Raw genomic sequence first — 12,249 nt, 5'->3', positions numbered from 1 at the left:
TTGAACAGTGTCATGGTTCGACTGGAGTCTTGCAAGCTGGTCATGCTGGCTGGTTTCAAGTTTGGACACACTATAAGCGGTGTACTGGTGATAAGCCATAGAAGGTGCTGGTTTTGTCTGTGTCTCTCAGATTGGGTGGGTGAGGCCAGCACAGGGCTGCATGTCAGTCTGAGCTGAGAAAACCATGGCAATGAAAAATGGATCAAATGCACCACAGATTCTTTTCTTTCTTAGTGGAAAATGCAGTATGTGATGATCAGGTCAGCGTGGCTGTGTTTGAGGTCTGATGAGATTCAGGCTGGAAAATACCTGGTTTGGGTTCAGGTTCAACTAATCATCAATGTCTCACTAAACTAAAGGGACTAAACTGTATTAAGTACCACCTGGGAAACAAAATGTGCAAAACATGTATTGTGATAGAGGACTTAAGAAATGGCATGCTCCTGAGACGCCCTCTGGTGATGCCAGCCTGCCCATTACGTCCAGTACTCCTGGCCAGTGGTTCTCAAACTTTAGTCAGTGATGAACCCTCTTTGAAATAGTTTTTAGTCAAGTGTCCTGACACGCTCAAAACATTTTTGGTAGAAAATAAAGAGGTCCAGTGCTGTGCCATCAGAGTCTGATTTATGAAAGTTTAACAGCTTGTATCAATCATCTGCTAGCCTTGGCTAACTGCTCCCCACACAAAAAAACCCACAGTGCCTTGGGTGCCTACTTTCGGTACGTCATCGGTTCTGGTTTCGCATTTTTTTCACTTGTTTCTCTGTATTTTCAGCAGCATCCCTGCTGCCCTTTAGTCACATCTCCATTGTTACAGTGCATCGTCATGGCAACGGCAGGTTATTGACGAGTGATGCTGGATCAATGGGTCAAACTAACTTGGTTTGGGGAGAGGCCTTTTTTTTTCAAGGATATGAAAATTGAATACTGAATATAAAATTCAGTGTACGAACATACATTTGCATTTTATCAAACTTTTTATAATATAATTTTTCTCAAGCCTTTTTATTATTAGGATTACTGCTTTTTTGAAGTATATATATTTTTGTAAAGTTTCATGTACCCCCATTTGAGAACCAGTGCTCCAGGTGGACATCTGCCTCGCGCAGCTCCACTTGCATGTTCAGCATTTATTCTCTCAAGCCAAAAGAATGATGGCCAGTCAAAATGATGGTCCTGTTGCTGCTGGACATGTTCGTTCGGATAGTTTTACTGTCACTTATTGTGTAATTCCTTAGAAAAACTTCTTAAAATATATACAGCCATTATATTGTTTGATTGTGTTCAAGGTGAATGAGGGCAGAGATGTAGAATAAGTGAATCTACGTATTTCATCAACATTTAACATTCAAACGGCAGAATTTTTCAATGTAAATTTTAAGTGTGAACATATTTTCCTTCTTGTAATAAAATGAGACATCGATTGATCATGAGACGAAAACTTTGCTCATGGTCATTCGTTCATTGAGGGGAAATGGTTCAGTCTCCTTGATCATCTTTGTGTGTGACACAATAATGAGTCTGGGAGGAGTTGAAGCTGCAGACGAGGGTCAAATCCCCTCCCGAACAGGTGATCATGGGATGATCCCAGACATTCAGACACCATCCAAGTTCACGCTCGTGCTCACGTAGACGCATGGGGCACTCATCAGAGCCTCATCAGCAACTTCTACTGGCAAACGGAAACCAGACACCAGACCTCCAGAGAGGGAAACCAAAGGAATGATGAGAAAGATGTTGGGTGGCTCTGGATCCTGATGTCATCAGGGACAGTCCAGCTGTCCCCTCCGTCAGTCTTCTTCTGTCAAATTAAATGAAGAGTTGCATCCAGGAGAAATATTAGAGAGATGGAATGTAGCTAAAGGACATTTTCGGGTAAACCGCTCATCTGTGCGTCTCCTCATGCTGAGCAGGTCGTCTCATTTAATAGCGCTGCATATTTTTAATAAGGACAAGAAAAGAAAAGGGTGTTTTATTGTAAGTACGAGCAGCTCACTTCAGTGGTTCACTCACATGCCTTCACTTCATTATAACCATGCTACCTTCAGTTGGTCTCCCAGTTTCATTTTTAGACTCGCTGTTCTTTTGTTTTTCAATCATAAAACTTCTTCTGTTCTGCGTTGTCCACCTGCCGTCACTGCAGATTTCCTACTTGCAGCTTGGAGGAATGTGTTGCAGCAGATGCTTTATAGAGAATCATGATTTAAATATGGCACCAGTGCCTTTGTCCGTGTATGTGCCACAGAACTTTTCTTCCTTCTTTATAACAATGTCGCCTATGAGGTGCTTGGAGGGCTGGGAGAGGCCCCGGGAAACATCCAGTGAGCCGGGTTTCTTCCTCATTCCCTGTGTTCTCGCCACCTCCTCTCTGCCTGCAGCTGACAGCCCACAGGAAGTTAGGGTGGGAAATAGATCCGATATCTACAGGCAGCTGCTGAACCAACCCAGTCTCATGTCAAAACATGAAAAGGCTCCGTTTGTCCACAGGTCCAAACCTATCAGTTCTACCATAAAGGCCTAAAAATTGTGAAATGTGTACGTTTTTTTCCCCCTATTCTTTTCTATTGGAGCGCTGGTAGGTCATGTGACTCTTTCATGCGGGCCTCTCAAAACAAAAATATGGCGGCCGCTCCTGTCATTGTCGGAGGAGAGTGCCTTATTCCAAGAGAGTTTTGATTTAATAAAGCATTCTGATGACATTTCTAGTGAGAAATACGCATTTTGTTTTCATAATCTTCGCTCAGTTCTTGTGTATAATCTTTGGTTTGTTAGTTATTACCATGAATCCTTCACCTCTCGGAAGAGAGTGGTTACAGTGTCACCTTTCTGCTGTTGCTATGGTGGTTGCTAAGGACGCTACTGGCGTCATTCCAAGTTTTCTGCAGTTGTTATGGTTCAAACCACGGAAACCTAAATGGCGTTCATGTCGTTGTATTTTGTCGTTCCATTGCGTCGTTATCTGAGTTGATAATGTATTTGTGGGATTGTTGACTAATAAAATAAGAAAAGAAACATATTGGCCCAGGAATCACCATCAAAATATAAAATAGCTACGCTTGTTTGTTGTTGTTTGTGTGATTGTTGACTACAGCTGTTCAATAAAAATAATTACAAACATCTGCTTCTGTGGAAGTCGCCCCCCCGTTCCTCTGTGAGAAAATCCGGAAGTTATCGCTCACTCCGAGGAAAAAAAACAAACATTTTTAATACTTTATCTTTTGATTAATAAGATAATCAACAAATTCATTTCTGGATGTTTATTCTACCTACAAAGTCCATTTGTTACCATTATAGATCTACCAATCAGCATTAAGAAGAGAAACAATGATTCAAACTAATGGTGGTCTGCTGACGTCACATCCGTCACAGGCGAACTCCTGCACTCAGAGGTGGCCTTTTAGTTCCATCATTTCACGCTATATTTACAGATTTATTATTGAGTGGAACAAAGCACACTGATGTCTGGGTTCATCAAGGGTATCATTAAAGAAATCCTAACTATCTGGCCAGTTAAATTGATCCTAACTGTTCTTCAGATGTTGTGCTGGTAATGTCATGTCATTTCTTTTCCAGTGTAACTTTGTCGTTCTGATGTGTGTATTTTGACTGCTCCAACAAAGCTGTTCCTCTTCTGGGGGAAATCAATCATTCAGGCAATCAATAACTGAGTGTCTCTGACGCTGTACTGTAGTATTGCAGTACAACAACACCTTGATCCTTCCTTTTCAAATGTTTTTATTGTGTTTCTCTTATCAGGTGTTCAAAATGATTACAATAAGAATCAATAATTGATATTCAGCTTTGTTTCAACAATAATCATTGATCAGAAATGAGGCCTGATGGCTGCAATAGCAGCTTTGTGCTGGTCAGTACCTCCTGCTGTAAAAAGGAGTCAAGGCGGTCTTAAAGATGTGAAAATGTTCCAAAGATCCTCACAGTTCCAAACTTGAACTGTGAGGCTGTGAGAATTATTCCACCAGATTATGATTTTATAAATTTGAGAGGCCTCACAGTTCAAGTTTCAGGTCTGTATCCACTGTAGAGGCCTAATGAGAGCAAAAGAGCAACAGGGTCAAAGGTCAACAGGCCTCATGTCTCAGCCAGGCCTCAAAGGGTTAAGTGAGCCTTTTGGAGCTCCTTTGAAAAAAGGCCTGACACCAATCTTGTTCAGGACCAACATGAAGAAGGATCTTTGGAACATTTTCACATCTTTAAGACCGCCTTGACTCCTTTTTACAGCAGGAGGCACTGAACAGCACAAAGCTGCTATTGCAGCCATCAGGCCTCATTTCTGATCAATGATTATTGTTGAAACAAAGCTGAATATCAATTATTGATTCTTATTGTAATCATTTTGAACACCTGATAAGAGAAACACAATAAAAACATTTGAAAAGTAAGGATCAAGGTGTTGTTGTACTGCAATACTACAGTACAGCATCAGAGACAGCATCAGAAGCAGATGTTTGTAATTATTTTTATTGAACAGCTGTAGTCAACAATCCCACAAACAACAACAAACAAGCGTAGCTATTTTATATTTTGATGGTGATTCCTGGGCCAATATGTTTCTTTTATTATTTTATTAGTCAACAATCCCACAAATACATTATCAACTCAGATAACAACGCAATGGAACGACAAAATACAACAACATGAACGCCATTTAGGTTTCCGTGGTTTGAACCATAACAACTGCAGAAAACTTGGAATGACGCCAGTAGCGTCCTTAGCAACCACCATAGCAACAGCAGAAAGGTGACACTGTAACCACTCTCTTCCGAGAGGTGAAGGATTCATCGTAATAACTAACAAACCAAAGATTCTACACAAGAACTGAGCGAAGATTATGAAAACAAAATGCGCATTTCTCACTAGAAATGTCATCAGAATGCTTTATTAAATCAAAACTCTCTTGGAATAAGGCACTTTCCTCCGACAATGACAGGAGCGGCCGCCATATTTTTGTTTTGAGAGGCCCGCATGAAAGAGTCACATGACCTACCAGTGTTCCAGTAGAAAAGAATAGGGGGAAAAAAACGTACACATTTCACAATTTTTAGGCCTTTATGGTAGAACTGATAGGTTTGGACCTGTGGACAAACGGAGCCTTTTCATGTTTTGACATGAGACTGGGTTGCCTGAACACATGAAGAGGAGGGAAGAGCTAATAAGAGATTTTCGAGTTCATATTAGAAAGTAAGATTGTTATCAACTGTCTGCTCAGGACACAGAGGAAATGAGGCCTTGTGCTTTAAGTTTAACTTTAAGCCTAACTAAGCCTGACTCTGCTACACTGTTAGCATCAATGTAAATGGCTCATATGGTGAAGACTGGTGAGTAGTGCAAGTATTGTAGAGGTTAATCAGGAATGTCCAGCTGCCAAACCTGCAACTTACCTACAAACTGCATGGCAGCATCGTCCAGCTTCTCCAGGTGGAGCAGCGTTTCCTCTGGAGAGTTGACAACTGCAGTTTTAGTACTGTTGCTTGCATGGATGCGTGTGGAAGGACTTGAGCAGCCTCTCTGGTCCTGACATCATCACATCAACAGCATCCAGGAACCAATCAGCTGTTAGGAGGACGGCTGCTGGGCAGTGGTCGGAGGTGTAAATCATCATGGATGTTGAGGCTGCCTGGAGCCGCTGGATCCTCCTGCTGTTGCACACGTTTACTACATACATGAGGCTAATAGACGTGTTGATCTCTGATTACCTGCTAGCACATGGCTAAGCTCCAACTCTCAGTTCTGCTGGTGACAGAGACCCGTTACCACAGCAACCAGAGGACTCTGACGCAGAGAATGATAAGATGATATCACAGTAGATGTGATGATCTTCTATTGTTCCTTGTTTCCAAAAGTAGGACAGAGAACAGCACTTCCAGTTTAAACCCAATCAGCAGTTGCTCAGACTCAGACGAGGAAGTTGCAGGTGTTTTCATTACTTACCTGAAATTTATAGGGCTACTAAATGACATCACCTTTGTTTGAGACATAAATGGAAGCTAGAGGTTGTGACAGTGCCAGATTTAGAAGAACCAATCACTCTACAAGTTAGCAAAAGTATTTCTGGTGAACAAGGAAACAAATTCCAGTTAAGAAATGGACTTAATTGCTACTTGATAAAGATAAAATGATTAACTGAAACAATCGAATCAGACATCGTTAATGTAGTCTCTAGTCAAGAATGTTTCTTGTTAATGTAGTCTCTAGTCAAGGATGTTTCTTGTTAATGTAGTCTCTAGTCGATGTCGCCTCCACTTAATATAATCTCTAGTTAATGGAGACCTTATTTAATGTAGTCTCTGTCGTGTAGACTTTAGAATATATTGTCCAGTTTAAGTATTGTCAAGTAAATGTAGTCTGTAGTTAGTGTACACAATTTGGTCTCAAGTGTACTGTCAAGCCAATATAGTCAATCTATCTGTAGTTTCAAGTCTTCAGTCAATGTAGGTCCTAGCCAATGTATTTCTCAATGTAGCCCCTATTTATTGCAGCCACTTGTTAGTATAGTATCTAGTCAAGTTAGCCCCTAGTTGATTTAGCTTCTAGTCAATGTAGTCTGTAGTTAATGTAGTTGCTAGAATCTAATAAGTTTCCTCTGCTTCACTTTATCTGTTATGTTTTATGATAGACTTTATATCCTTTAATGTTGCAAAGTACTTTGTAATGTTGTGTTGTAAAGTCCATCCATCCCTCCATCCATCCATCCACCCATCCTCCATCCCTTCATCCACCCATCCATCCCTCCATCCACACATCCATCCCTCCATCCACCCATCCATCCATCCCTCCATCCATCCACCCATCCATCCCTCCATCCACCCATCCATCCATCCACCCATCCATCCATCCCTTCATCCACCCATCCATCCCTCCATCCACCCATCCACCCATCCATCCATCTTCTCCCTCTTCTCCTGTTCAGGGTGGTGGGGGTGGAGCCTATCCCAGCAGCCTTCCCCCTGGACGGGTCACCAGTCCATGGCAGGGCCAACACATAGAGACAGACAACCATTGGCTCTCCCAGCCACGCCTACGGTCAATTTAGAGTCTGGATTAACCTGGTCCCTCTTGATGTCTTTGGACTGTGGAGGAAGCTGGAGTACCAGAGAGAACCCAGCAGGAACAGGGAGAACATGGAGACTCACCCAGAAAGACCCCGTGCTGCAGCCGGGGCTCCACCCACAACCTTTTTGCTGGGGGGCCCCAGTGAGGACCACTACACTACCATGGTGCATGTTTTGTAAAGTCTCCATGAATAAAGTTATTGTTGCTGTAATTATTATAATTTAATTATACTGAAAGAGGGGCTTTTTGTTTGTGTACAACTCTCTGACTCTGTAGTCAATGTCAACTGAAAACTTGCGAAAAACACATTAAGACACAACAAACTGCGAGAGCTAAAAAAAAGGGGGGGGCTTCCACTCAGTACACTGAATTCAGCAGGAAATGAGCTTGTAACTAAATCTGGTCCAACCAGGTTCACCCAGTGCCCTCCTGTAGACACCAGACCACCACAACCATCATCCAGTGCTCCGCCCAACCTCCAACATAAAATGTTTGAACAACCCACGTACATTAATTAAGATTAAGATAACAACGCAAAACAAATTCGTCCACCGGGGTAAACCCTTGCTTCCCTGCGCCTTCAGGTTGGGGAACAGGTCCTGACTGTGGTATGCGCTTATGCGCCGAAAACTAGTTCAGAGTACCCACCCTTTTTGGAGTCCTTGGGAAGGGTGATGGATGGCGCCCCGACTGGGGACTCCATTGTCCTACGGGGAGACTTCAACGCTCACATGGGCAGTGACAGCGTGACCTGGAGGGGCATGACTGGGAGTAATGGCAGGTCCGACTTGAACCCAAGTGGTGTTCAGTTATTGGACTTCAGTGCAAGTTGCAGTTTGTCCATAACTAACACCATGTTCGGGCATAAGGATGCCCACCGGTGCACGTGGCACCAGGACATCCTCGGTCGCAGGTCTATGTCCAAGTTTATAGTCGTATCATCTGACCTGCGACCACATGTTCTGGACACTCGGGTGAAAAGAGAAGCTGAGCTGTGAACTGATCACCATCTGGTGGTGAGTTGGATCAGGTGGCAGGGGAAGACGCTGCGCAGACCTGGTAGGCCAAAACGAGTGGTGAGGGTTTGTTGGGAACGCCTGGCGGAAGAACCTGTCAGAATGAACTTCAACTCCCACCTCCGGCAGAGCTTTGACTACATCTCGGGGGCGGTGGGGGACATTGAGTCCAAATGGGCCATGTTCCGCTCTGCCATTGTCGAGGCGGCTGTTGTGAGCTGTGGCCATAAGGCTGCTGGGGCCGGTCGTGGCGGTAATCCTAAAACCCACTGGTGGACACCAGAGGTGAGGGGAGCGTAAGACTAAAGAAAGAGGCTTACAGGGCGTAGTTGGTCTGTGGGTCTCCAGAGGCAGCCGACTGGTACTGGCAGGCCAAGCGGTGTGCAGCCATGGCAGTCGTAAAGGCAAAAACTTGGGCATGGGAGGAGTTCGGTGAGGCCATAGAGATCGACTATCGGTCGGCTCCGAAAAGGTTCTGGCTAACTGTCCGTCGCCTCGGGGAGGGAGGCGGCAACTTGCCCCACAACGTTTACAGTGGTCCCCACTGATGGGAGGCTGCTGATGTCAACTGGGGAGATAATTGGACGGTGGAAGGAATACTTTGAGAAACTCCTCAAGCTCACCAACACATACTCCATGGAGGAGACAGAGTTTGAGGAGTGCTTGGGGGGGGGGGGTCGTCCAATCTCCGGGGCGGAAGTTGCCGAGGCAGTTAAACAACTCTGCAGTGGCAGAGCTCTGGGGGTGGATGAGATCTACCCTGGGTATCTCAAGGCTCTGGATGTCGTGGTTGACACGTCTCTGCAACATTGCGTGGACATCGAGGGCGGTGCCTTTGGAGTGGCAGACTGGGGTGGTGGTCCCCATCTTTAAGAAAGGGGATCAGAGGGTGTTTTCCAACTATTGGGGGATCACACTCCTCAGCCTCCCTGGAAAGGTCTACACCAGGGTGCTGGAGAGGAAGGTCAGGGCGATAGTCAAACCTCAGATTGAGGAGGAGCAGTGTGGTTTTTGTCCCAGCTGTGGATCAGCTCTTCACCCTTGCTAGGGTGCTGGAGGGGGCATGGGAGTTTGTCCAACCAGTGTTTTGTGGATCTGGAGAAGGCTTATGACCGTGTTCCCAGGAGCATCCCTGTGGGGGGTACTTCAGGAGTATGGGGTGGATGGCCCCCTACAAAGGGCCGTTCAGTCTCTCTACCAGAGGAGTGAGAGTCTGGTCCGCATTGCCAGCAGTAAGTCAGACTTGTTCCCGGTGAGAGTTGGACTCCACCAAGGCTGCCCTTTGTCACCGGTTCTGTTCATAACTTTTATGGACAGAATTTCAAGGCGCAGCCAGGGGATGGACGGGGTTGAGTTTTTTGGCAGGAGGATGTCGTCTCTGCTTTTTGCAGATGACGTGGTCCTCTTAGCTCCATCAGGTCATGACCTCCAGCTCTTGCTGAGACAGTTAGCAGCTGAATGTGAAATGGCTGGGATGAGAATCAGCCACTCCAAGTCTGAGGCCATGGTCCTCTGCTGGAAAAGGGTGGCCTGCCCACTCCAGGTCGGGGGAGGTCCTACCTCAGGTGGAGGAGTTTCAGTATCTCTGGGTCTTGTTCACGAGTGAGGGTAGGATGGAGCAGGAGATTGACAGGTGGATTGGGGCACATCCGCAGTGATGGGGGTGCTAAACAAGTGGTGAAGAGGGAGCTTAGCCAAAAGGAGAGGCTCTCGATTTATCTGTCAATCTCCGTTCCAACCCTCACCTGTGGTCATGAGCTCTGGGTAATGACTGAAAGAACAAGATCCTGAATACAAGCGGCTGAAATGAGTTTCCTCCTCAGGGAGGCTGGGCTCTCCCTTAGAGACAGGGTGAGAAGCTCAGTCCTTCAGGAGGGACTCAGAGTAGAGCTGCTGCTCCTCCAGGTAGAGGAGTCAGTGGAGGTGGTTCATGCATCTGGTGAGGACGCCTCCCTCAGGAGGTGTTCCAGGCATGTCTGACCAGGAGGAGGCCTTGGGGCCGACCCAGGACACGCTGGAGGGATTATATCTCTCGGCTGGCCTGGGAACGCCTCGGGATTCCCCCGGAAGAGCTGGGGGAAGTGGTTGGGGAGAGGACAGTCTGGGCTTCCTTGCTGAGGCTGTTGCCCCCACGACCCAGACCAACCAGATAAAGCGGAGGAGGATGATGACACAAAACAAATTATGTTAACACTTGTGTCATCACAGATTTCGCACACTACACTAAAATGCTGGTTTTGGACTTCAAAAAGCTAACCAACTCCTGTAACAGAACCAACAAAGCCAACAAAAACAAGAACTAACAATACATGTTTACAACTACTTCACAAGGGCAAACGGTAAGGGCTAAATGATTGGGCATTTGTTATGTTGCTCTGTTCACTTTGTTCAGTGGATTCCCAGTTAAAGCTGTTGTACCAATGATGCTGTCTGCAGATAATGCATGAATTATTTAAGTCCCCCCCCCCATCCATGACCAGAAGGTTGTTGTCTGAGGAGCAGCATGGTGCTTCCATAGCCCCACCCACTACCATTGAAAGATCATCAGGATACATTAGCACCCTCAGCTGTTCCAGACATTATCGACTCATTCAGAAACATGGTCCCAGGTGAGGCCAGATCAGGAGTGCTGGAGAAGTCAAAAATAAAGAAGAAGAAGAAGAAGAAGACAATGGCCATTTGAAAATAAACAGTTAAATATCCTTGGGAAAATCACAACACAGCAAAGTAGCCAGCAGCAAACAGTTATCACATAACTGCAGGAGAAACATGGTATGTAACATCTCATGTAAAATATTTGGTTGGATACTTGGTGTCAAATAAATTGTTGGTCCTTCCAGCCAGGAAACAAAACAAATATGTATTTAATGTGTCTATTATGAACTGCGTCGTGCCACCATGAATGGGGGGGTCGTCGGTGGGTCACTTTTGCACCCTGAGATGATATAGTTCTTGGGACCACTGATGCGCCATAACCCTCGATGATGCAGCCTGGGATTTAAATCGCCATGAGCTACCATATGGAGGCACAGCAAGGTTCCTGTTCCTGCACTACTGAAAGGCAAAGCAGTAAATCCACATCTGTTGCTTTATGTAAGGGTCAGGAAGTGCACTACATCACATCCCCCTGTGGGATATGACCCACTACCTTACAAGGGGGGGGGGGTGTCATCTATGTTGCATATTGGTTTACCCTGATCTTCATCTTGTTCATCCTTTTCTTTTTTTAATTTTTTTAAAAATTCTCTTTTTATTAAGATTTCACCAAAGTCTGTGCATTCACAGAAATTGTTAGGGAGTGTAGGGAAGGACCCACTTGCAGGCTACAGTTCACAATCCAAGAAGTTTAACGAACAGCCAAAAAGGTACAAGAACAGCAGGCGAAGTCAAAAACAGGGACAGGCAACATTCAGGCGTCACAGGCAGTCAGGGCAAAGGTATCCAAGGCAATTTCCAGAGGGCAGGTCAAAAAACAGGTAGAAGTCAGAACACGGAGATATCGGAACGGTCTCAAAAACTAACAATGCTGAATCGGTCAGGGAAAATACTGGCACGATCTGGCAAGGACTAAACAGAGCCCTGGGCTTAAATACCCACAAGAAATAATTATTAAAGCAAAACAGGTGTGCTTTCAAAAATGGCGGGAAACTGAACAAAGGACTGGGCGGGGCACAGCCACAACACAGCAGCACATGTGGGCCTGTCAAGACAAAGCACATTTTGCAAGGAACTTATAACAAAAGCACAACGGAACACTAACAGAAATGTCCTAATTTCTCTCATCTCACCTTCTGTCCCACAATTATTGCACAACATAATGCATCTGAATTTCCGTAAGCAATACAGAGGCCATTAGGACTCCAAAAACTAAATAAAACAGAAAACCACCAACATTCCTGTCACTCAAATCTCTTTACACAAGGGTAGAATATGATAGAATAAAGGAATAAACAGTGGGCATTACAGTAACTGAATGACGATCGTACCTATACATTGTACCTTATCCATCTTTCCCACCTTCTCAGACATTATCCCTTTTTTAATCTCTTTTTTTGTATATCTTTAATTAAACTTTTTTTAAATGAACAATGAACAATTCAAATTTTGTAGCAAGAACAAAGGGAATCTTTAAAATATATTACTACTAGATAAAGTCTGCTCT

This window comes from Aulostomus chinensis, chromosome 4 (genome assembly GCF_037954235.1).
Source record: "Aulostomus chinensis isolate RoL2024-O1b breed Wild chromosome 4, RoL_Achi_v1.0, whole genome shotgun sequence".
NCBI lineage: Eukaryota > Metazoa > Chordata > Actinopteri > Syngnathiformes > Aulostomidae > Aulostomus > Aulostomus chinensis.
Note: the sequence above shows the minus strand (reverse complement) of the source record.